General features: G+C 39.3%; 1 pseudogene; it reads right to left on the reverse strand.

Annotated features, from left to right (window-relative positions):
• Positions 1-756: 756 nt before the first annotated feature.
• Positions 757-24,117, reverse strand: LOC103193020 (annotated as a pseudogene).
• Positions 24,118-24,855: the final 738 nt, after the last annotated feature.

Below are 24,855 nucleotides of genomic sequence, written 5' to 3' on the forward strand. Positions count from 1 at the left end.
ATTCTGTCCTATATGGTCACTATTAGTAGGAACCAACTCAACAATGGTTTCTTTTGTTGTAATTCTTGTTACATTTGCACTGCATAACACAAAGATGAACATTACGATTCATGCTAATAATTTTAAATTTTAATTTTTTGTACTTAGAATGACACACAAATTAAAACAAACAAAACACCATTACAAGTCCAAAAAGAGATCTCAGAAGAAAATAGAAAGCTTTTGTATTTTAGTACTTTTGTTGTTGATTTTTTGATGTGTGACTTAGGAGACCCCCCCCCCCCATGTTACCGAGCAGAATTGCTCCATGTGGCTTTCTTAGCTGCAATCTTTACAGATGCAGATTGCCAGATCTTTTTCCTCCACGATGCTGGGTGCTGTGGGGTGAGTTTGAACAGCCAACCTTTTGGTTACCAGGCAAGCACAAACCATTTGCACCTCCTGAGGACTTTTATATTTCAGTACTTTTATCCTCTCATAAGTTTCAATTTATTTAAGTGTGATTGAAATTGAGTTGTGGCACTTTAAAATTGTGATCAAGGTGACCTGGGTAGATTTTTGGCTCACTCCAGGATCTCAAAAACAACAGCTGGATACCAAATGTATGAAGGGTATGGATACCAAATGAAAGAACGTAAGTGGATGGTTTGGTACAATTTACAGAAAAGGTGAAATTAAACCCAACAAGCATGTGCTAGCTTGGTGAACATGGAAGTCACCCCTGTGGCTATTGGGAAGCCAGGTTAAAGCTTAGCTCTATCCATCATTGCTTCCCAGCCTATGCTTGTCAAAAACATACTCTGCCAGGCCAGATCCCGGGGCTCCATCTTGCAACATTGGTTACTAGGCACCCAATCCTTTGATAGAGTTCACCTGCTTATTTAGGTAATGCGTCTCAAGGAAGTCACACAAATGAGGGTCATTCTCATCAGTGGCCAGTTTGTGCAGTTCCGGTAGTACTGGACTCACATTCCCACCCCACCCCACCCACAAGTGTAACACACATTATTGCATTCAGCCTCTTCTCCCAGTCATCATGGCTCTGGCTTCTTGATATCCTGAAGGAAGATTCCACCATCTCCTTAGTTCTGCAGCTTTATCAATTTCTCAGCATGTTCCCTCTCCTTGTGAGATTTGAAATATGTGGCAAAATTCTTCCAAACCACATCATCCAGTAGAAGTAGTAAGATACAGACAGGTAGCAGTAGGAGGCATAGAGCTCCAGGTTGATCTGGCTATGGATGGGGCCTCAGAGTCCTGTTGTAGTTCTAGTGTGCCTGCGAGGCGACTGTAGTCTCTACAGCGCAGGTTAAGGAGAGCCAGTGGCTGCATGGGTGCAGGAGCAACGCATGGCCATGGACATCTGAGGGAGATGGCACTGCTGTGAGGAGGGGGCCAGACCTGGCTGGGAGCTGCCAGTTAGGAGGGGGTTTGCCAGCACTGGATTCCATTCAAGCGTTGGTGAAGCAGGAGACCATGGCAACTCTGTATAGAACAGCTGGCTTTTCTATTTTAGTATTTTTAACAGCACTTTTCCCTGGCTTTATGAACAAGGGGTCTGGTATTTTCATCTTGCACTGGGCTATGCAAATTTTGTAGCAGGCCTTGGTTTCAATAAATTTAATTCAAGACATACTATACACCACCCAAGATATTGTAGTAGACACAAAAATAAGGAAGGACATGTCTGGATTAAAGTGGTCTGTAGTGGGAAAGGAGTGCTGGTGGCCTAGTACCTAAGGTATTTGACTGCTAACCAGAAGGCTGGCAGTTCACACCCACCAGCCACTACTCAAAAGGAAGATTGAGCAATCCCCTTTGGTAGAGATACCCCTTCGGAAACCCAAGGAGCGGTGAGTAAATTGACTGGACAGCAGTGAGTTTTTTTTTTTTTTAAATATAGTGTGGAAAGTAGGTATAAATCAAATAGAGATAACACTTGGATCATCAATTTTGGAGATAGGAGAATATTAAAAACTGTACTTAGCACTAAAACATTTTAATATCTAGGGTACAGTTAGACCTGGACGGGGAGTTCTCAATGGAAGAGTATGCTTCTGGGATCAGCTTTGGGTCAATTTCATTCAAACACTCCTTTTCCCTGAATTAAGCAGAAAATAGCAGACGTGTTGATGAGGACCAGGGAAACCCAGACTATGAAGCTTCCAGACACCTCTTTCCCTGTGACATAGGGGAGAAAGCATTTTTTTTTTTTTTTTGGGTAAATGCCATTATAGTGATTTGATTTAATTTTGTCTTACTGTTACAACTGATGTTTGCTGTTAAAATAAATCACAGTTGATTGGTAAATAGTCCAAATGAAACCAAGACTAGAACATTGGTCTGAATTAAAAAATGCTTCTATGGGTAGGAGTGAGGACAAGCCTGAAAGCTCCTTAATATTTCAAGATTGAATAGAGTGGGTGGGGACTGTTCTGGTTACCTAGTACCACTCTGACAAGAATTCCTTATATACAGGAAGCAGACCATATCCCAAAGGCAGCTACTCAGCTCTTCATGGTAGATTCCACCATGGAGTTGATTGGCAGTCTCATCATAGGGAATACTACCACCAGCTGCCCAGCCACTCAACCAGGCCCAGCCAAGTTGACACACAAACCAAACTACCACAGGGACTGACGAAAGAAGATCTCTAGGATATCCTTGATTAAAATTCCTGGTTCCCTGTCACTATAGAAGTGGAAAAGAAAAAAAAAAAATCCTACAAGAAACATAAAAACACCCTACATTTTACCCCCTTTCATGGGTATATGTAGATCAACTCTAAGAAGAAAGTATAGGCAAAAAAAGAAATGCTGTTAAAAAAAAAAAAAAAAAAAAAAGGAAGGAAGGAAGAAGTACTGTTCATCTAACTGCTCTAGGGAAGACCAAAGAAGAGTCAGTCAATGCTTTTGAGTTGGTGAAGAATGCGGAAAGTACCATGGACTGCTAAAAGAACTAACAAGTCTGTCCTGGAAGAAATGCAACTGGAATACTCCTTGGAAGTGAGAATGGCCAGCCTTCTTCTCACCTTCTTTGGTCATGTTGTCAGAAGGGACTATTCCCTGGAGAAGGATGTCATGCTTGGTAAGATGAAGGGTCGATGAAAGAGGAGAAGGCCCTCGACAAGATGAACTGACACTGTAGCTGCAGTGATGGGCTCACGTGCAGCAAGGATTGTGGAGCTGGCACAGGACTGGGCAGTGTTTCATTCTGCTGTGCATAGGGTTGCTGTTCTGGTTACCTAGTGCCGCTCTGACAGGAATATACTGCAAATGGGATGGCTTTAACAAACAGGAGTTTATTCTCTTGCAGTTTGGAGGCTTTAAGTCTGAGTTCAGAGTGCCAGGCTCTAGGGGCTTCAGCTTTGCCTCCTGCTCCCAACCCACTGAAGCTGGAGGCTTTTCTTCACTCAGCTGCTGGCTGCTGAGGCTGACAAGCCCAAGGTTGACAAGTAAAAAGGCACAGTCCCGATGTTACCAAACCACATGGCAGGCCATTAATTCAAGTTCATTGTAAGTCCCAAGGTTGGCAGAGCATGGCAGGCTGCTGAACAATGACACGGCTACATGCAGGGTCGAAGCGTGCCATAAGGTAGGGACCATTCCCAAAGCTGTTTCTTATATACAGGAAGCAGACCACATAGCCAAAGCAGCTACTCAGCTGCTCCAATAGATTCCACCATGGAGTTAATTACCAATCTCACTGTGGGGAATAACTGCATCCAGCTGCCACGCCAGCCAAGTTGACATACACACTTAACCACCACAGTCACTATGAGTTGGAGACGATTTAATGGCACCTAATGACAATTGTTCATTCATCCTTTATTTATTTTTTGGGCCTGCTGTATGATAGAGATATGGGAAGAAGACAGTCCTTTGTTCTCAAGGATTGTAGTCTAAAAGGAAGAAACAGATAAATCAATATCTAAATAAATCTCAGTGTGAACAAGTGCAACATGGAAACATTAACAAAGTGAAGCACAGAGGAAGGAACTTTTAAATTGGGCACTAATGGGACTGTGTTAGACTGGGTTCTCTAGAGAAGCAAAAACCAGCAAAGCTTATATATATATATATGTAAAGAGAGAGAGAGAACTTTATCTTAGGAAAATGGCTCACAAACATATTTGTTGTTGTTGTTGTTATGTGCCGTAGAGTCAAACCTGACTCATAGCGACCCCTCCTTGGGTTTCCGAGGCAGTATCACTACGGAAGTAGGATTGCCCAACCTTCCTTCCGAGGAGTGGCTGGTGGGTTTGAACCGCCAGCCGTCTGGTTAGCAGGCAAGTGTCTTAGCCACTATGCTACCAGAGCTCCCCACAAACATATAGAATGTGTATAGAAGCCGGCAAGTCCAAAGTCCCTGGAGCAAATGTCAGGCTGGAGGCTTTTCCCCACAGAGGCCGAGAAGCTCAAGGCTGGCAGGCAGTACACCGGCTGTTGACTCCAACAAATGATGAATCCAAGATCTCCAGGCTGAACGGTGGAGATCTCCAGGCCAACTGCTCACTCACGGACAGTTGCAGGCAGCACAACAGAATCCCGATCCACAGAAGAATGTCTCTCTTCCCAGGACGTCCCTGGATATCCTGGATGCAGGCCACATCCCTAGGGAAACTCCCCTTGAACAGATTGGCCACTCAGAACACAGTCATCCGATCCCATCATGGGAACAACCACACAGAACTGGGGTCCAGCCAAGTTGACACACAGCTCCAACTATCACAGGGACTGAGGTTTAAAACTGGTCTTTGAAGGAGGAGGAAGAATTCACAATATGGACAAGGAAAGGAAGCTCACCAGCAAAGGGAAGAACATGGCAGAAGGTCAAGAGTATGGCAGAGCATGGGAATGTGACTCCACTGGTGGGCTGGACAATGGGATGCACAGCAGTGAGGAGAGGGTAGTAAGATAGGAGCAGGAGAGGAATGTCCCAGCCCCAGGCTATGGGCTCAGGAAAGTTGCCTTTGTCCCATGAAATTAAGGGTGTTTAAGAAGAGGAATTATATTTTAGAAAGAAAACTCAAAGCTGCAGTGAAGAGCAATCTTTGAAGAGAGGAAAAGAGAATGGAGGCATAGGGGCCATTGAGGAGACAATGGTCCAGGCAAGAAAGAATATAAGTTGACTTGGGGCGTTGGCAATGTGACAGGAAAGGAAGAAATAGATCTGAGAGTCATTTCAAGACAAAATAAAGAAGATTTAGGGATCAGGTGAATGTAAGACATATGTAGGCTTACTGTGATATTACAGGGCTATCTAAAAGTTGTCACTCAATAAATTTTCAGTCAAGTTGGGAAGGCAAAACAAGTGAACACACACATGCATACTCTAGCAAACAAACAATAGCCTAGACAGTAAACAACAAAAAATCTTTCATTATGGCTAATATATGATAGGCACTTAATGTTTGGTAAATAAATGAATGAGTAGCACAGTTGACAAAAGCTACTGAGAGTTCAGAGGAACATGGTGGCAGACCATTAGGTGCAATATTTATGAGTATAGGCTTTGAGATCAGGCTGGTTTTTTTTTTTTCTTTCTTTCTTTCTTTTTTTTTCTGAATCTCAACACAACCACTTAGCAGCAGCTTCAGCAAGTTATTTAACCTAAGTCTCATTTTCCTCATTTGTAAAGTGGGCATAATAATCATATCCTTAAAAGGTTAATGGGAGGATAATAAAAGTATTATATATATGTTGTTGTTGTTAGGCACTGCCAAGACGAGTTTTGATGTGTAGTGATCCCATGTGACAGACTGGAACTGTCCCCATAAGGTTTTCTAAGCCGTAATCTTTATGGGAGCCAATCACCAGGTCTTTTCTCCTGAGGAGCTGCTGGGTGGGTTTGAACTGCCAACGTTTTGGTTACCAGTTGAATGCTTTACCGTTGTGCCACAGGGCTCCTAACCTCGTGTATAGTGTGAGATCAATAAGTAAATATTTTATTTATCATGATCTGGGGATGGTCCAGGAATACTCCTCCAAGCAGGTGGAATCTAAAGAACCTTGGATTCTGTAAGAAATGTGTATTTTATGTAGGTCGTGAAAGAGCAAGACATTCACTGTAATCATGAGAAATGGAAAGACTGAAAATTAAAAACAAAACAAGACAGATCTATATTCCCATAACATTCTGTACATATAGGTTTTTAATGTCTGTTTTCCCCACACCCTGAAATCAAGGAATGTCTCATTCTTGGGTATAGCTGTATTCTCAGTACCTAACAATGTCTGGAGCCCAGTAGACACTCACACATGTGTGCTGAATGAGTGCAGGAATGAATTGATCTCCATGGAACTCAAGGTTCAAGACTCAGAGACAGATTTGATGGGATAGTGCCAATGAATATACATTTTATCAACAGGATATGCTTTTGCTCCTATGAAGTAGCTATTTTTGTTTGAGTCATAACAAGAGGATGGTTTTAGATCTTTGGCAACATAAAGGCAGCAGCTGGTGGCAGCTAAGCCTCTTCTGGCTTCAGACTTTAAAAAATAAAGCGTATTACAAAAGAGATGAAAATCAATTAGAAAAATATAACTTTACAACTTACATTTTCTGTTATTAATTGTGATGCAGCGAATTACTTGGTATGGCTTTTCTAGCCATAGTCTTTGTTACTCTCACCATGTTACTAGGTTGTTGTTGTTGTCGTCATGTGCCATTGAGTTGGGTAGGACCATGAAAATAAAGTGTATGGAACTCTAATGTGAAGACTGGTTAGTTTTGCTATGCTGCTGGGCTTAACATGAGCCTTTCTAGAGGCAGAAATGGGGGATCTCACTGCCATCAAGAGAGAAGAGCTGGAGGTGAAGTGGAGCACCATCTTGGAGCCGAGACCCCTGCACTAGACCTCCTTGGCAGACATGCCCCAGCAGAGAGACAGTGGCAGGAACCAAGAGGCACAGATGGAGAGTGGCCTTGCCAGCCCATGGAGTGAGAAAGCTGAGTGCCTTTGGGCAGGAAGCTTGCTGGTGGAATGGGGTACACCTAAGTGTACCTATCGACAGGGCTAAAAGAGCTTTGTAACACTTGCTGGAGCAGGGCAGAGGCCAAGCAGAGAGGCCAAGGGCCAGAGAGGCATGCCTGAGGGCATAGCAGAGGGGAGACAGTCCTGATCAAATAATTTTATCTGAGAGTATTCCTGAACCTGAGGTATAGCCTGTTACTTCCCTAATAAACCCCATAATTGTGAGTATTATCTGTGAGTTCTGTGTGGCCATTGCAATGAATTATTGAACCCAGTAGAGAAATAATGAGTGTTGTGGGAGGGACAGTTGGTGTCAGAGTTGGCAAAAAGGCTGGAGGGTGGCAGCATGTCTGGTCTCATAGGAATAAGGCTTGGGCTGCTGATGGTGATTCTGTCTCCCTCTAGTGAAGTTAGAGGAGGTCAGAAAATGCAGCCTCCACATCCTTTTTTGCATTAATAGATTCTAGAACAGATGTCTGAGAAATTTTTTTTTACTCAAGATCCTAAGCACAAGATGCTAAGTTGAAAACAAGTGCAATCAATCTCTCAACACTTTCTATAAATAATATCTTTAACTGATATGAAAGATATTATTATTATATAAAGATGCCTTGTTTGCTTTCTCCGTAGCTTCACTGTTTATCTTTAAGATAATTTCAACAACAATTACAGCCTTATTTTTCATGCAGCTAAAATTTTATCTAAAAAAAAAAAATTACCTGAAATATATTTTTTCAAGCATTGTGGGCAACAGAAATAAAGGGTTTCCCTGTGAATCCTCAACACCCTTATAATCATTAAAACAGCAGCTTCCTTTCTTCTTTGTTTCCATGCTTTTTTATTATCCAATCAATTTTCTATATCATGTTTCCATATCATGAGGAACACTGAGAGCATCCTCCTTATTTTTACAGCTGAATGGTATTCCACTTATGAATGTTCCACTATTTATTTAACCATTTCTCTATAGTCCAGTAGGAGCTTTGGCATAGTGGTTGAGGCATTCAACTGCTAAACAGATGGTTGGTGGTTCAAAGCCACCAGCTCCTCCGTGCAAGAAAGATGAGGCAATCTGCTGCTGTAAAGATTTATAGCCTTGGAGACCCCATGGGGCAGTTCTACTCTGACCTGTAGGGTCACTGTAAGTTGGAATTGACTCAATGGCAGTGGGTTTTTAATCTACAGATCAGTTTCTCAACAGAAAAGGAAGACATTTTGCCCACTCAGAGCAGGGGAATATTTGGTAATGTCTGGAGACATTTTTGGTCTCAGAGGGCGAGTACTATTGGTGTCTAGTGGGAAGAGGCCAGGGATGCAACTAAATATCCTACAATGCACAGAACAACACCTCTCTCCAAAAAAAGAAGTATCTAGCCCTAAATAATAACATTCCAAAGTGAAGAAATCCTGTTATGAATGGACACAGGGGCTGACTGTGGATAAGCCATCTATTGCTCATATGCAAATTTAGATTGAAGCTGAAGAAAATTAAAACATGTCCATGAGAGCCAAAATACAACCTTGAGTGAATCCTACCTTAATTTAGAGACCATCTGAAGAATAGATTTGGTGCACTTAACACCAATGACTGAAGACCAGGCAAGTAGTGGGATGACATCAAAGACATCATACATGAAGAAAGCAAAAAGTCATTAAAAAAGACAGAAAAGGAAGAGAAGACCAAAATGGATGTCAGAAGAGATTGGGAAACTTGCTATCAAATGGAGAGTAGGTAAAACAAATGGAAGAAATAATGAAAAAAAAAAAATCTGAACAAAAGATTTCAAAGGACAGCTTGAGAAGACAAAGTATTGAAATGAAACATACTAACTGTTGTATGGAAAGTGAATTTGCTCTGTAAATATTCACCCAAATCAAAATAAAATTAAAAAAAAGAAAGAAAATGGAACATACTAAATTAGAAAACCATAAGGGAAGAACATACTCAGCATTTCTCAAGCTGAAAGAACTGTAGAAAAAATTCAAGCCTCAAGTTGCAATATTGAAGGATTCAATGGGCAAAATATTGAATAATGCAGGAAGCATGAAAAGAAGATGGAAGGAATACATAGTCACTGTAGCAAAAAGAATTGATCAACGCTCAACCGTTTCAGGAAGAAGCATATGATAAAAAGAAACAATGGTACTGAAGGAAGAAGTCCAAGTTGCACTGAAGTAATTGGTGACAAACAAGGGTCCAGGAATTGACAGAATACTCACTGAGATGTTTCAATAAATGGATGCAACCCTGGAGGAGTTTACTCGTTTACATCAAGAAATTTGGAGGATAGCTACCTGGCCAACCAATTGACAGAGATCCATATTCGTGCCCATTCCAAACAAAAATGATCCAATAAAATGCAGAAATTATCAAATAATTTCATTAATATCACATGCAGTAAAATTTTCTAAAAACAATTTTAAAACAGTTGCAGCAGAGTATTGACAGGGAATTGCCAGAAATTCAAGCTGAATTCAGAAGAAAACATGGGTACTAGGGATATCATTGCTGATGCCAGATGGATCTTAGCTGAAAGCAGAGAATACCAGGAAGATGTTTACCTGTGTTTTATTGTATGCAAAAGCATTCAACTTTGTGCATCATAACAAATTATAGATGACATTTTGAAGAATGGGAATTCCAGAACATTTAATTATGCTCATGAGAAACTTGTGCATAGACCAAGAGGCTGTTGTTCAAACAAAACAAGGGGATACTATGTGGTTGAATATTAGAAAAGGAGTGCGTCAGGGTTGTAGTCTTTCAGCATACTTATTCATTCTGTATGCTGAGCAAATAATCTGGACTATGTGAAGAAGAACATGGCATCAGGATTGAAGGAAGACTCATTAACAGCCTGTGATATGCAGATGACACAACCTTGCTTGCTAAAAGTGAAGAGGACTTGAAGCACTTACTGATGACAATCAAAGACTACACTCTGCAGTGTGGATTACACCTCAGCATAAAGAAGACGAAAATCCTCTTAACTGGACCAATAAGAAACACTGTGATACATGGAGAAAAGATTGAAGTTGTCAAGGATTTCATTTTACTTAGATCCACAAATAACACCCATGGAAGCAGCAATTAGGAAATCAAATGACTATTGAATTGGGTACATCTGCTGCAAAAGATCTCTTTAAAGTGTTAAAGAGCAAAGAAATCACTTTGAAGACTAAGGTATGTCTGACCAAATAGTCTCACATACATGTGAAAGCTGGACAATGAATAAGGAACACCACAGAAGAACTGATGCATTTGAATTATGGTGTTGGCAAAGAATATTGAATATACCATAGACTGCTGGTAGAACTACCAAATCTGGCTTGAAAGAAGTACAGCCAGCCTGGTTGTGTTATCCAGAGGGATCAGTCCCTAGAGAAGGACATCATGCTTGGTAAAATAGAGGGTCAGCTCAAAAGGGGAAGACTCTCAATGAGATAGATTGACACAATGGCTGCAACAATGGGCTCAAGTCCTAGCAACGATTGTAAGGATGACACAAGACCAATATAGGGTCACTATGAGTCAAAACCAAGTTGATGGTACCTAACAACAACAACATTTAAAAATTTTTGTGATTTATCACTACATTTCAAATACATATAAGCCAATGTGTATACACATTCATATCCCCCCCCACACACTTTTGCTTAGCTAAGGAGCTCTGGGGGTGCAGTGGCTAAGGCCTTTAGCTGCTAATCGAAAGGTTCAACTGCCCTGAGGGAGAAAGATGAGACAGGCACTTTGGTAAAGATGTACAACTTTGGGAACCTTATGGAGAAGTTCTATTCTGTCCTACAGTGTTGCTGTGAGTCAGAATCGACTCAGTGGCAGTGGGTGTTTTTTGGTTGCTTAGATAAATGGCTATTCATGATGTTTTCTTTTTTTTTGTTTGTTTATGACACTAAATATTTTTTTTTTATTAGGATTTGGGTGAAGATTTACAGAGTAAATTCACTTTTCATACAACAGTTCACATATACTTTGTCTCATGTCATTGACCAAAATTTACAATGCAGCAGCTCCCCTCCCACTCCCTCCCCCCAGTTACCTCCTCCCAGTGTCCATCCCTTCATACTCTTCGAGAGGCCCATTTTCTGCCAACCCTGTATATGATCTTGGATACACTCTCCATTTAGACATACATAATTGTTTAGCTTGTTCACCCATCTATCCGTCCCTATACCCATATTTGCTTTCATTAACAACTCAGTATTGTATTTACAAAGGGGTTCATATTTGTTGTTTGTACTGCCCATGTAACTCTCTCTGTCTTTCTCATCCTCAATGCTGCCATATTGGTCACTCACATTTGGTACATTGCCCTTCTCTTCACCCAAATCAATATTTATCTCTATCTATCTAACAGCATTCCCTCCCCTTCCCTCCCACCCCTGGTAACCAACAAAGAAAATGTCCTCCAATATATAAACATTTCCTTAACTTTTACAATAACGGACTAATACAATATTTGTCCTTTTGTGACTGACTTATTTCGCTCAGCATAATGTCCTCCAAGTTCATCCACGTTATGCGGTGTTCTGCAGATTCTACATTATTCTTTAGCGTTGCATAGTATTCCATTGTGTGAATGTACCAAAGTTTGGTTATCCATTCCTCAGTTGTTGGACATCTAGGTTGTTTCCAAGTTTTGGCTATTGTAAATAGTGCTGCGATGAACATCGGCGTGCATATATCTGTTCTTGTTATGGCTCTCACTTCTTTAGGGTATATACCTAGTAATGGGATGGCTGGGTCAAATGGTATTTGTATCATGATGTTTTCTTATATATCAGGTACTGTTTCACTGCTATTCCTAAGGTTTTCACTGGATGGTTCTTTGGGAAGTAGATGGCCCCTTCCTTCTTCCCTGTCTGTCTTAGTCTGGAAGCTCCACTGAAACCTGTCCACCATGGGTGACCCTGTTAGCATTCAATGTACTGGTAGCATAGACTGTAGCCTCATAGCACCATGCAAGCCACCACAGTATGACAAACTGACAGATGACTGGTGGTGTTTTGGTTCTCTAGTGCCACTCTAGCAGAAAATACCACAAGTGGATGGCTTGAACAAATGGATTTATTCTCTTAAAGATTTGGAGCCTAGATGTCCAAGTTAAAAGTGCCAGCTCTAGGGGCTGGGTGAAAACCCCTCAAACTTTGGGCTTCAGCTCTGCCTCTTGCTCCTGGCCCACTGAAGCTACAGACTTCTCTTCACTCAGACAGCTGCTGGCTGCTGAGGCTGATAAATCCAAAGTCAACAGGTAAAATGACACAGTCCCAAGATTATGAAGCAACATGGTAGGCCACTGGTTCAAGTCCAGAAACAAGATTGGCATACAACATGGCAGGCCACTGAGATAAAGACTCGGCCAAATGCAGGATCCAGATGTGTCAAAAAGCTCAAGACCTTTCTCAAAGTGTCTTCTTATATATTAGAAGCAGACCACATCCCTAAGACAGCTACTCAGCTGCTTACAGTAGATTCCACCATGAAGTTGATTACCAGTCTCATCATGGGGAATAATGACATCCAACTGCCCAGCCATTCAAAACCAGGCCCAGCCGAGTTGACACATAACCTTAACTACCACAGGTAGCCATTCCCCAGAGAATGATATCAAGCTTGGTAAAGTGGACAATCAGAGGAAAAGGAGAAAACCCTCAAAAAGATGGATTGACACAGTGGCTGCAATGGGCTCAAGTATAGCAAGGATTGTGAGGATGGTGCACAATCTGGCAGTGTTTGGTTTTGTTGTACACAGGGCCACTATGAGTCAGAGCCAACTCAACGGCATCTAACAACAACGAAGATAAATGGTAGGATACCTCACGTACTTTTCTCTGTTTTTTTTTTTTTTTTCCACTTAAAAATACATCCTGGAAATCTTGCCATTCTTCATAATTCTACAGTGTAAATATACCATAGTTTATTCACTCTTTCCCTCCTGATGGGCAATGGGTTTGCTTCCAGTCTTTTTCTAATACAAAGACTACTGTTATGAATAGCCTTGTGAAAGTTTCTTTTCTTAGTTTTGGCAATATATCTTTGAGAGAGACTCCTAAAAGTGAGATTTCTGGGTCAAATGTACATTTGCCAGGTATTGCCAAATTTCCCATTGTTGACGATTGCAGCATTTTGCATTCCCAAGAACAATGACAAAACCTCCCATTTCCCAACAGCCTCACCAAAAAGTATTGTAAAATTTTTGATTTTTTACCAGTCTTGTAGGTGCAAACTGGGATCTCACTGTAGTTTTAATTTGCATTGTTCTTATGAGTGAGATTGAATACCTTTTCATATGCTTAGACATTTACACTTCCTTTTGTGGACTCTCTGTTCATATCTCTATCCCAATGTTTTTATAAGGTAGTTGGTCTTTTCTATTTTTAAAAAAACCAAAACCAAATTCACTGCCATGGAGTCAGTTCCAACTTACAGCGACCCCCATTGGGTTCCCGAGGAAGTAAATCTTCACTGAAGTAGATTACCCCATCTTCCTTCCTTCTGTGGAGTGGCTGATGGGTTTGAATCACTAATCTTCTAGTTAGGAGTCAAATGCCTTAGGCACTATGCCACCAGAACTCCTTTTTCTATTTTTAGAAGGTCTTTATATATTGTAGTATTATCTCTTCCCTATGCTAAGTATTACAAAATTTCTTTTCAGTTTAGAATTTGTCTTTTTATTTTGCTTATTGTGTTTTTATCATTTAATTTTTTATTTTGATGAAATCTAATTTATTAATCATTTTCCTTTTACTGTTTCTGGATTTTACTCATAGAAAAGTTTTCCCCACTCTCAGGCTATAGACAAATTCACTATTTTCCTCTGTTCTTTTCTTTCTTGGCTTTAAAGAACAGAAATTTATTTTTTCTCAGTCTGGAGGCTCAAAGTCCAAATGAGGGTCATGACGGGCATTCCTTCATTCCTTGGCAATACTCACAAGGCATCTGTCTTTCCCACTGTATGCTTCTATTTTCCTCTTTTTATATTATTGTATATTAAAAATTTATCCTGACGTATAGTTTGAGGAATGACTCCAATTCTACTTTTTTCCATATAAATATCCAAGAATTTCAACACTGTTTATTAACACATTCACATTTTATCCATTCATTTGAAGTGCTGTCTTTATTGTTTACTGAACTTCCTTATACATTTGGATCTATTTCTGGACTTTGTATTTCGTCCCATTGATTTACTTATCTTTCCAAGTGCAAATACCCCATTGTAATTATAAAAGATTTGTAATACAATCTAATATTTGGTGTAACTAGCCCCTTTTCTCATTCCTCCTGCCCACCCCTGATAGTCTTACTTGTTTTTCCAAATAACATTAAAATCAGTGTCTCATTCCAGTGAAATAGTTACTGGTATTTTTACTAGGATTTAAGTAAATTTATTCAATATCATATAGAAAACAGATTTTTATGATGTTGAATATTCCTACCCAAGAACATGGTATGTCTTTCCATATGCTCAAATCTATTTTTCTGTCTTTTAATAGTATTTTATTATCTTCCTTATATAAGTTGTGGACCTTTCTTATTTAGTTCATATCTAGGTCTTGTCTTTTTTTTTCCCCCTCTTGTAAATCCATCAACTCTCCTTGTTTCTGTTTGTATACAAAAAAGCTAGTGATTTTTGCATGTTAATTTTATGACTCAATACTTTACTAAATTCTTTTATTGTTTATAGTAATATTCCCTTTGGAGAATAACATCTTCAAATTTGAATATGAATTCAAACATGAATAACATACAGTTCTGCCATTAAGAAATGGACAGAAAATTAATGTTTTTTTAAATCTGCTATTCTGTACAATGAGTATTGAACCTCCTTTATTTTTCAGTCCATTTCCATTTGGGAGCCAACAAGCATAGGGTAAGGAAGGAAAGTAAGAGAAGAAGGAAGAGACCAGAGCTATTTATCTGGTTTGAAGCTACTGTGGAAGATTCTGAAGTGGCTCACACCTTTTATTTTTTGTTGACCCTCTGAAGGTGTCTTCAACTCCAAAACCCTCCTGTAGGTTGAGGGATGAAAGCACACTCTAGAGTCTGTCAGCTTTCACAATTGTAACAGATCATTGAGAGGTTTATTTTACAATGCCCCATGTCCATTATCCAGAGGTGCAAGCTCTCCTTTGGTTGCCTATATTAACCTATTCCCAACACAAACCTCTTGTTTTAGCAAGACAGGCCTCTCACTATTTCTGTACCCATTCCTTTAGCAGCTGTACTCCTTGGTTACCATCTGTCACCCTCACATTTTTATCTTCTTGGAACTAGAAACTCTCCATACACTGACTTCACATTTCTTCTGCTCTCTTTCTGTGTATCCTTAAGGGCTCAATCACCTCTCACCTCTGCTACTCTGATCATCCCTATTCTCACTAATCAGTTCCTTCCATGGGTACTGGGATGTTTTCTAACAGTAACAGCACTGTGCTGTGTGCATTACTTGTACAGTGAAACCTTTGGGAGCTGGAACTCGACGGGACTGCCTTGTTTTTCCCTGTCTCTCAAGTTTTCCATCTTTGACAGAGTGCAGTCTTACCACTTTTTTATCCCTCATTTTAGTGGAAAATATTTGAGTTTTCCTTCTCTGCCTTACACAGGTTCCAGCTTTTTCAGGTTTTACTGTATTAATTCTCAAAGCTTTATAAGTTATTACTTATGCCCCATTTTCTAGGTGAAGAGACTGAAGCTCAGAAAACTTACCATTCCAGTTCAAACATAAAGTCAGTGGCTAAAGCCAGAGTTTAAATTGCAGTTTAAAAATATAGCAAAGGAATCTGTATTTTTATCAAGGCACCTGGAAATACAAAGTCCAAGAAGTCAAGTTCAAGTTAGTGTATTAGAAAGAGAAGGGTCAAATAAATTCCAAGGAGACAAGGGCAAGCCCTGTTCCAAAAGGCCAGAGGAGGGTTGCCGTCAAGGGTCCAGAGTCTGTCAGGAGAGTCCAAGTGGGAATAAAAACATATTGAGAGCAAAAGCAAGGAGTGTGTGAGATACTTGCCACAAAAGGAGCTGCCTCAGAAGGGCCAGAGGCAAGGTGGACACTGGGGCTGAACTAGACATTTCTTTCTCATAGAATATTGCCCTTCCCTCTATTACAGCATTTAACAAGTATTGCGACTCTTTATTTGTCAGTTTCATTCACTTCACAACAAGCCCTGTGAAGGCTTATGGGTTTCTGTATCTCTAGGTGCTAGCATAGTGACTGGCACATAATAATGCTCCATTAACCTTCATTAGAGGAAAGAAGATGAAAAGGAGAAAGGGATGGAAGGAGTTGGGTTTGCTCCTGATATTCTGTATCTTTATGTCTCTGTATCTGGTGCTGATCTTGAAGTTCTGCTTCAGTTCCTCCAGCTATTAATATCCATTTACATTTAAAGTGATTAGATTTGTACTCTATACTGGTGGTGTAGTGGCTAAGGCATTTGGCTGCTAACCAGAAGTTCATCAGTTCAAACCCATCAGCTGCTCCATGGAAGAAAGATAGGGCAATCTACAGCCTCAGAAACCCATTTAGGGTGGCCATGAGTTGGAATCCACTCAATGGCAGTGAGTATGAATATGTATACTGTTAAATTCTCCATCTCCAAATATGTTTATTAACTCCAACAGTTCAACTGTTCATATTCTTCTAGTCTAAATTAATAAATATACTTTGTTGTTTATCAGTGTAGCATATTCAGTTTTATTTGTGGGTCTTAAGCCATCAAAAACTCAGGGTATGATAATAGTTCTGTTTTTGTAAAAACAAAACAAAACAAAAACCCACACACACACTCACACACACATCTCCAAATGTCTCTTGAAAACTCAGATTATAGTTATCAATATTGGTTCCTTGAGGGCAGAGTCAATATTTTACATTTCTTTTTTGTTTTGCACATCTAACAGGGTAATGTGAACATGTAATATTCATGAATTTTTGATGTTTCCTGCAAGACTAAAAAGTCCCTGGGTGGTACAAACAGTTAAGTGCTCGACTAATTGTTAAAAAAGTAGCAGTTGAAGTGCCTAAAGGCACTTCAGAAAACAGGGATGGTGATCTGCTTCCAAAGAAAAACCAAAAACCAAACCCACTGCCGTAGTCTCCTTGGGTTTCCGAGGCACAGAAGTAGATTGCCCAACCTTCCTTACGAGGAGTGGCTGGTGATTCACCAGCCTTCTGGTTAGCAGTCAAATGCCTTAAGCACTACACTACAAAAGCTCCTGCTTCCAAAGAGTCACTGTTTAAAATTCTTACTGTTTGAGGAATTGCCATGAGTCAGAATTGAAGTAAAGTAAATGGTAGTAAAGAGCCACAAGTAAAACAGTGGCTCTCATGAAAGTGAAATATTCAAATTGACTCACCCAGATGCCTTTCCCTTGAAAAGTTGTAGAGAAACACTAGTGAAATTTTAGTCTCTTACTGGATTATTTGAGACTCAATCTCTTTTTATGTTTTTTTTTTTTTTTTAAATATTATCAGTCTTTATTTCAATAGAATTTTATAAGTGTAATTCTCTATTTTACAAATAATTTTTTCCAGTACATTTTAAATTGGATGCTTTTTGGTGAGTTAGTAAAGGAATACATTAACGTAAACACAAAATTTAATATTTCAAGAATATTTCTTGCAGATAGCCAATCCCATTAATGTTTTCAACTCAGTTAAACAGCCATCTCATGAAAAAGCAACATAGTAAGTCAGAACTTTGTTCGAAATGTGATGATCATGAATTGAAGTATTTATTACTCTTTATGCTCTTAGTTGAATGATGTGGTAGTCTGCTTCCATAAAGATTATAGTCTTGGAAACCCTATGAGGCAGTTGTATTCTGACCTATAGTGTCACTATGAGTCAGAATTGACTCAATGGCAGTGGAGTTGTGCTCTTAGTCCATCACTCGCTTGTAGGTTTGTCATACTATGGTGGCTTGCAAATTGCTATGATACTGCAAGTTATGCCACCAGTATTTCAAGTATCAGCAGGGTCACCCATGGCGGACAGGTTTCAGCAGAGCTTCCGGGCTGAGACGGACTAGAAAGAAGTGCCTGGAGATCTACTTCCAAAAATTAATCACTAAAATCCAACAGATCACAACAGAGATAGTGCCCCAAAAAGTACAGGAAGGTGAGCCCCCTAGGTTGGAAGACACTCAAAATACACAGTGGTAGCAACAGTGAACCTGAACATGCCAACAATTGTGAAGATGTCTCAGGACTGGACAACGTTTTGTTCTGTCATACATAGGGTCACCATGAGTCAAGTCAAATCCATGGCAGCTAACAACAATGGCAGCATGCTCCTAGTACGATACTTGGTAATAAGGCAATTCAAAGTTGAATACATATTTTCTACAGTTCAGAAAGTCACAGATTGGTAAAGGAAATAAAATACATCTAAAGATTTTTTGAAGCCTCAATTGTAATTATAAGCAAATACTAAATTAATGCAGGGTAGAGTCAGCTGTGGCTCACAAAACTAATGATATTTGCCCTAAGCCTTAAAGGATGAATACGTTAAAGAAAGATAAGATGGAGGGTAAAGGCGTTTCAGGAATAGAGAACAGCATGAGCAGAAGTGTAAAGATATGATAAAACATGATGTAGTCATCCCGTGTGCCTGAAGCGGAATGTGGAAGTGAGTTAGGAAATGGTAGATGGATAGCCAAAGCAAGAGAGTGGTTATTTTTAGTGAAAGAAGGAGAATTAATGAGTACAGTTATGAATGTGCTGAGCATGAAGTTCTGGAAAAAAACATGTGTTATGTGACAATGTCCAAAGTGAAGATAGAAATTTCGACAGGAGCTGAGGAAAGTGGCCAGGAACTGGAGACACAAATTAGGGAGGAGATGGTAAGTAACAGTTGAGGTACAGAAGTGGATGACTCAGTTTAGAAGGAGCAGACCAAGAAAAAGAAAAGAACTGAGGAAGGGCCGTCACTTCTGCTTCCAGGGAGCTATTTATCAGTAGTCTACAAAACAGGCATTAGAAAATGTTGACAAATGTATTTATCACACTCCTAGTAGTTTCTGACGATCTACATTAACTTTCGTTACTTGTTTTTAAAAAATGAGAAAAAGAAAGAAAAACAAAGATATTCCAGTGGTGTAGCGTTTACAGCATATAGAAAGTAGAGTAATTATTTTAAATCTATCTACCACTCGGTGTAGGAGCTCTGGTAGCATAGTGGCTAAGGCACTTGACTGCTAACCAGAAGGCTGGTGGTTCAAACCCACCAGCCACTCCTCGGAAGGAAGGTTGGGCAATCCTACTTCCGTAGTGATACTGCCTCGGAAACCCAAGGAGGGGTCGCTATGAGTCGGGGCCGACTCGACGGCACATAACAACAACAACAACAACAGTAGTTTCTACTTCCAATTTGAATAAACCATGTATATCACATTTATTTCTTCCTTTAAAAGAAGTATTTTCTCCCTGAGACTGTTGCCCTGAGATATTCCTTAAACCTTGAACCAACTATGTCACCTTTTTGCAAAATAACAAATTGGCACACAAAATAAAAGATAATACCTTCGAGTCCAGTACTCCATTAGAAAACCATTTAAATGAGATCAAAAGGTCAACACTTACTCTAAATCAAAGACAAGAAGGTAAGAAAGTAGGGAAACTAGAGTAATGGAAGTAAGAAAATGTGGACAGATTATGAAAAATGTAACTAATGTCATTGAACAATTTGTCTACAAATTGTCAAATGAGAATCTAATTTGCAGTATAAACTTTCACTGAAAACACAATAAAATATTATTTAAAAAAAAAGTATTTTGTAATGGAAACATGAAACCAAAATGTTGATGGTGTTTATCTCTGTGTGCATTATGGGTAATTTCTATTTTATGTTTTATTTTTTCTATGTTTTTCTACAAATGACATGCAAAACTTTACAATGAGAAAAAAATATCTTATTTTAGAGATGACTATTAGCCTGTATAAAATTTTTTTTCCCTTATAAAAATGAAAAAGTGAAATATAATGTTACAATATTATGATGAAGGAGCACTGGTGGCAGATTGGTTTAAGAGCTTGGCTGCTAACCAAAATTTACGATGAAGATATTTTATGTGTTAACAAAGGAATCCATTTACAAAAACTCCTGAGAAATGAAAGGAAAAGCAAGTCATGTTATGACTTAAAAGGACTTTACTCTTAAGGATATACAATCTATTAACTTAAACAGTGGGACGATTGCTTGTAAGAATACCAAGTACTCTGAATGGATAGACACCTCCAGCTGTAAACTCAGGGACTCTTGTGGTCTAAGAGCAGTTGAGGGTTTTTAGCCTTTTAAAAAAAAGTTTCTCACGTTACATCAATTGAGATTGTAAAAAAAATATATAGAACAGATTGTGTTTCACTCTTTTTATTTGCACAGCTTGTTGAAAGTAGGTTAATATTGTGGGAATCCTTATTCCATTCACAACTCTGAATATGTACTTATGGTATTAATACATCTAGAGTTTAAGCGATCACTCTTGCCACCAGCTGTACATGGATAATGTTTACCCTAAGAGCTACTGGTTCTAAAGTATTGTTTTGACATTGTATATGATAGTTGATTCAAAAAGAAATAAATACCACACTTGGTGCTCGAGAGCAAAATGCAGAGCAATAATTTTCATTTCTTTTTGGTATATACCCGAAAGCATGTATGTATCTACAGAGCACAAGAGAGTGACAAAGATCACTTTACCAAGAGAGATCATTTGACCTGAGTTCTTTGTAGTCAAACAATCCCAGCTTCAACTGGAAAGTAACACTTCAGTATGGACAACAAGCTGTTGTCTCTACACTATAACATTTGACCCAAATCCAGAGCAATGCAATGAGGGGCCCCTGATAGCTTGAAGCAAAGAGGCAGGTTCTCCATCCGACACCCCCCCCCCCCCCCCGCTGTTTGTATTGGGAAGAAAGGCCAGCACACAAGCACGTCAGCTCTTGGCAGTTTGCCTCAGTTCGTTCAGGATCCTAAATACAGTCTGCGGAGATATGTGGTGCTCCTTAAAGCATCATGACACCTTCTAGTACCTACACCACTTGTCTAGGTCAAATGTCCTTTAGGCTCAAGGGATGACAGTGTAGTTCCCCAGTATTTGCACAGGCAGGTGGCTGACAAGCCTATCCCTAACCAGATCCTAGATTTACGTTTCTGGATATATAAATATCTGTAGATAAAATGAGTGAAAGAAATGGAAAAATTATTTTTTTTAAAGACATTAGATCATATGTCAGCTTAAGCTAATAAAACCTAACAGAGGTAACCTTTAGAAAGGGTTGGAAACCACCAGGATGCCTTAATTGTATATTGTTTGTACCCTAAGATATTATTAAGGAGAGCAAAGTAGTTTTACTGACTAATCAACTTATAAAAAGTGTGTTGAGAAGTGACAAAGAGTTTAAGTAAAATACAGGAAAATTTCCATTATTTTCTCAGTACAAAATGGAAATTTATGAGCAACCACATTCATTCATTTCTTCTCAGTGGCTGCAACTGATGGGCTCAGTATAGGAAGGATTGTGAGGCTGGCACAGGACCTAGAAGTGTTTCTTTCTGTTGTACATAGGGTCACTATGAGTCGAAGCCTACTTGACGGCATCTAACAACAACTCAACAAATGTTTGTTGACTATTTGTGTGATGGCATTGTTCTAGGCACTAGGAATATCAGAGTAAACAAAGCAAAGTGTTTACTCTCATAGAATTTATATTCTAGTGAAGAAGACAGATAATTTAAGAAAATATATTTTCAAATAGTGACAACTGCTATGAAGCAAAATAAGGAAATAGAGTAACTGAGAGGTACTATTACATATAAGGCAATTAGGGAAGGTAAAAATTACTCTGGTTCAATTAATTAATATTATTCACTAAAATTATCACTGATTAAGCACTTCTTTGATGTCTACCAGAATAATAATAGCAATATTTTGCATTTCTAGTGATAAGTATTACTTAACTGATCCTTACAACAAATCTGAGGTAGAGAAGAAACCAAGTCTTAAGCTAAATGACCGTCTCAGTTATTTATTGCTATGTAACAAATCACTTCAAAATTTAGTGGCTTAAAACATCAATCACATATTTGTGCATAATTCTGCAATTTGGTCAGGACTTGGTGAGGACAGCTCATTTTCTCCAAATGTCATCAGCTAGGATAGCTCAACTGGGGCTGGAGGATTCACTTCGAAGATGATTTCAATGACATGGTTGGCAGGTTGGTGTGGATTGTCAATTGGAAGTTCAGGTGAGGCTGTTTGGCAAGAGGCTTCAGTATCTTCCATGTGGCTTCTACAAATAGCAAGGCTGGATTTCTCATAGCATGGTGGTCTCACCAAGAAGTCGTGGACTTCTTACATGATCACTGGCTTCCCCTAGATTGCAAAGGTGGGAGCCACTAGACCATTTTAATAGATGGGTTCAGGAGTCCCAGATTTGTTACTTCTGCCACACTCTACTGGCTGAATGTCACAAAGCAGCCCAAATACAAGCAGAGGGATTACATAAGCATAAATACCAGGAGGCATGGATCATTGGAGGCCACCAATGTAATTGACTACCCAGTCTGTACTTTGACCTCTAATGATTCTTCCCACAAACAAAACATACTCACCTCTTCCAAGACGTCCAAAAGTCTCATCTCATTTTGACATTGGCTCAAAATCTAGGATCTACCTAGGATCCTGACCCCCTGACACAACATCCCACAAAGATGTTTAGGCCAAAAACTTATTCCTTCTCTTCTCTCACTCTTTTCTTCCATTTCAATCCTACAGCATATTATATTTGAATCATATTCCTAAACATCTCCTTAATCAGTCCTCTCCCATTCTTTCTGCCTCTTCAAGTCTAAGATACCATAATTTCTCACCTGGACTAATATAAAAGCCTGTAAATGATGGCCCTAATGCCCTTTTGCTCTTTTAATTCTGTGGTTCTCAATTAGGGTTGATTTTGCCCCTGAGGGGACATGTCTGGGGTTATTTGGGTTGTCCCAACACAGGGAGAAGGGTAATACTGGCATCTAGTCAAAAAAGGCTAAGGATCTCCCCTTCAGGTCTGGAATTGAACTCACTCCTGTGGCTTCCAGCCAAACAAAAGACAGGCATATGAAGTGAACATTTACATTAGGTAGATACGCTCCTTGGACAGAACAATCATGGGAGAATAGAAGGGCTGTGTATGCACAGGGAGACAGCTCAGGGGACAGGGGTGCATTGAGAGAAGGACACAGGAAAAAGGTAACTATGGGGAGGAAGTGAGAAGGGAGCTATTGCATTGTGGTAAATTGTAGTCAACGTCATGAGACAAAGTGTATGTGAGTTGCTGTATGGGAAGTGAATTTGCTCTGTAAACTTTCACCCAAATCACAATTTAAAAAAAAAAAAAAGGCTGAGAATACTGCTAAACATCCTACAATACAAAGGATAGTACCCAACAGCAAAGAAATGTCAATAGTGTTGAAGTTGAGAAGCATTACAATCTGTTTTCCATCACACAGCCAGAGAGGTCTTTTAAAAATGCCACACACCCAAGATTATATGTTGTTGTTGTTGTTGTTATGTGCTATATATAATTAAATATATTCTGTTTCAGTTAACATTACTATTTGTGCCAAGCACTTGTCCTTGGCTTGGGTGAGACAGAGAAGAGCACTAGTTAAACTAGATTGGAGTACCAAGACTTAACTAGGTGTCATAGTTTTCCATCTAACTCCAGCTCCTACTTTTCTTGAGCTCCAGATGCATTCCAGTTGCTTACTAGACATAGTCATTTAATACTCCATCGGCACTTTAAACTCATCCAAAATTTATTCCACGTGCTTTTTTTTTCCTTCTCAAATTATTCTACATTGTTTACTTTCTCTCTTCATTTATTTCAATACCAGCCATCTTCAATATTTTATAAAATGAAACAGGAAAGAAATAAAGGAAGAGGAAAATAATAATAAAAAAAAAGACAGTCATGAACTCTCATCTCAATCAAGCCACAAACTTCAAGAATTATTATTAATTAAATTCACTCATTCACCTATTTATCCAAATTACTGCCAAGTTTTACTGGTATCTGTTTCTGTCTTTGGAGTCTGTTCCTTGCTTTCTGCTAAGTTCTTCACCATTGCTCACCTGGACAATTGAAATGGACTCTTTATTTACAGTATCTCCCTTCTTGAATCCACTTCCTATACCATTACCAGAGAGGTATTTCAAAGGGAAGATTTATTTTAAACCTCTGATTCTCCCATGTGGTTTCAGGGCTTAAAGGGTGTTTCAGACTCAAACTGGATTCAAATCTGCACTTCTTAGTTGTGTGACCCTGCACAATTTCCTTCTTTAAGCCTCAGTTGCTTTATCTATAGAATAATAATTAGCAATAACTTTTCATAGGGTTTTATGGAAGATAATATATGTAAAACATAGCTGATACATGGTAAACATTCAATAAATGTTATCATCATTATCATCATATGAAAGTTCAAACTTCATTGTATGTTAGTAGACTCATAGCGTTTTGGCATTCATCTTCCTTGGGAAAACACCTTCTCTCCAACTCCAATTACGTGCTTATCATGGTGGCAGCTAATAAAAGGCTCCATTTCCCTGACTACATGGATGGGTGTTGATCCAATTTTGTTGAACATAATATTTAATCTTCTTGGCTATAGCATTTGGTTCAGGGTTGGGCATGTATGCCAAGTCTAACCCATCAGAATACTTCCCTGGGATTTTTTCTTGAGATGGGGGTAGGTGGGAGGAAAAGGGAACAACACAAGGAGATGGAGGGGGGAGATTCCCTCTTCTTAACTGAAAACTTGCAGAAAGCCATTTTCCCACTAAGTACTGAAGGCCATCAGTAG

This window comes from Orycteropus afer, unplaced genomic scaffold (genome assembly GCF_000298275.1).
Source record: "Orycteropus afer afer isolate SDZICR_OR568_19922 unplaced genomic scaffold, OryAfe1.0 scaffold00033, whole genome shotgun sequence".
NCBI classification, from domain to species: domain Eukaryota; kingdom Metazoa; phylum Chordata; class Mammalia; order Tubulidentata; family Orycteropodidae; genus Orycteropus; species Orycteropus afer.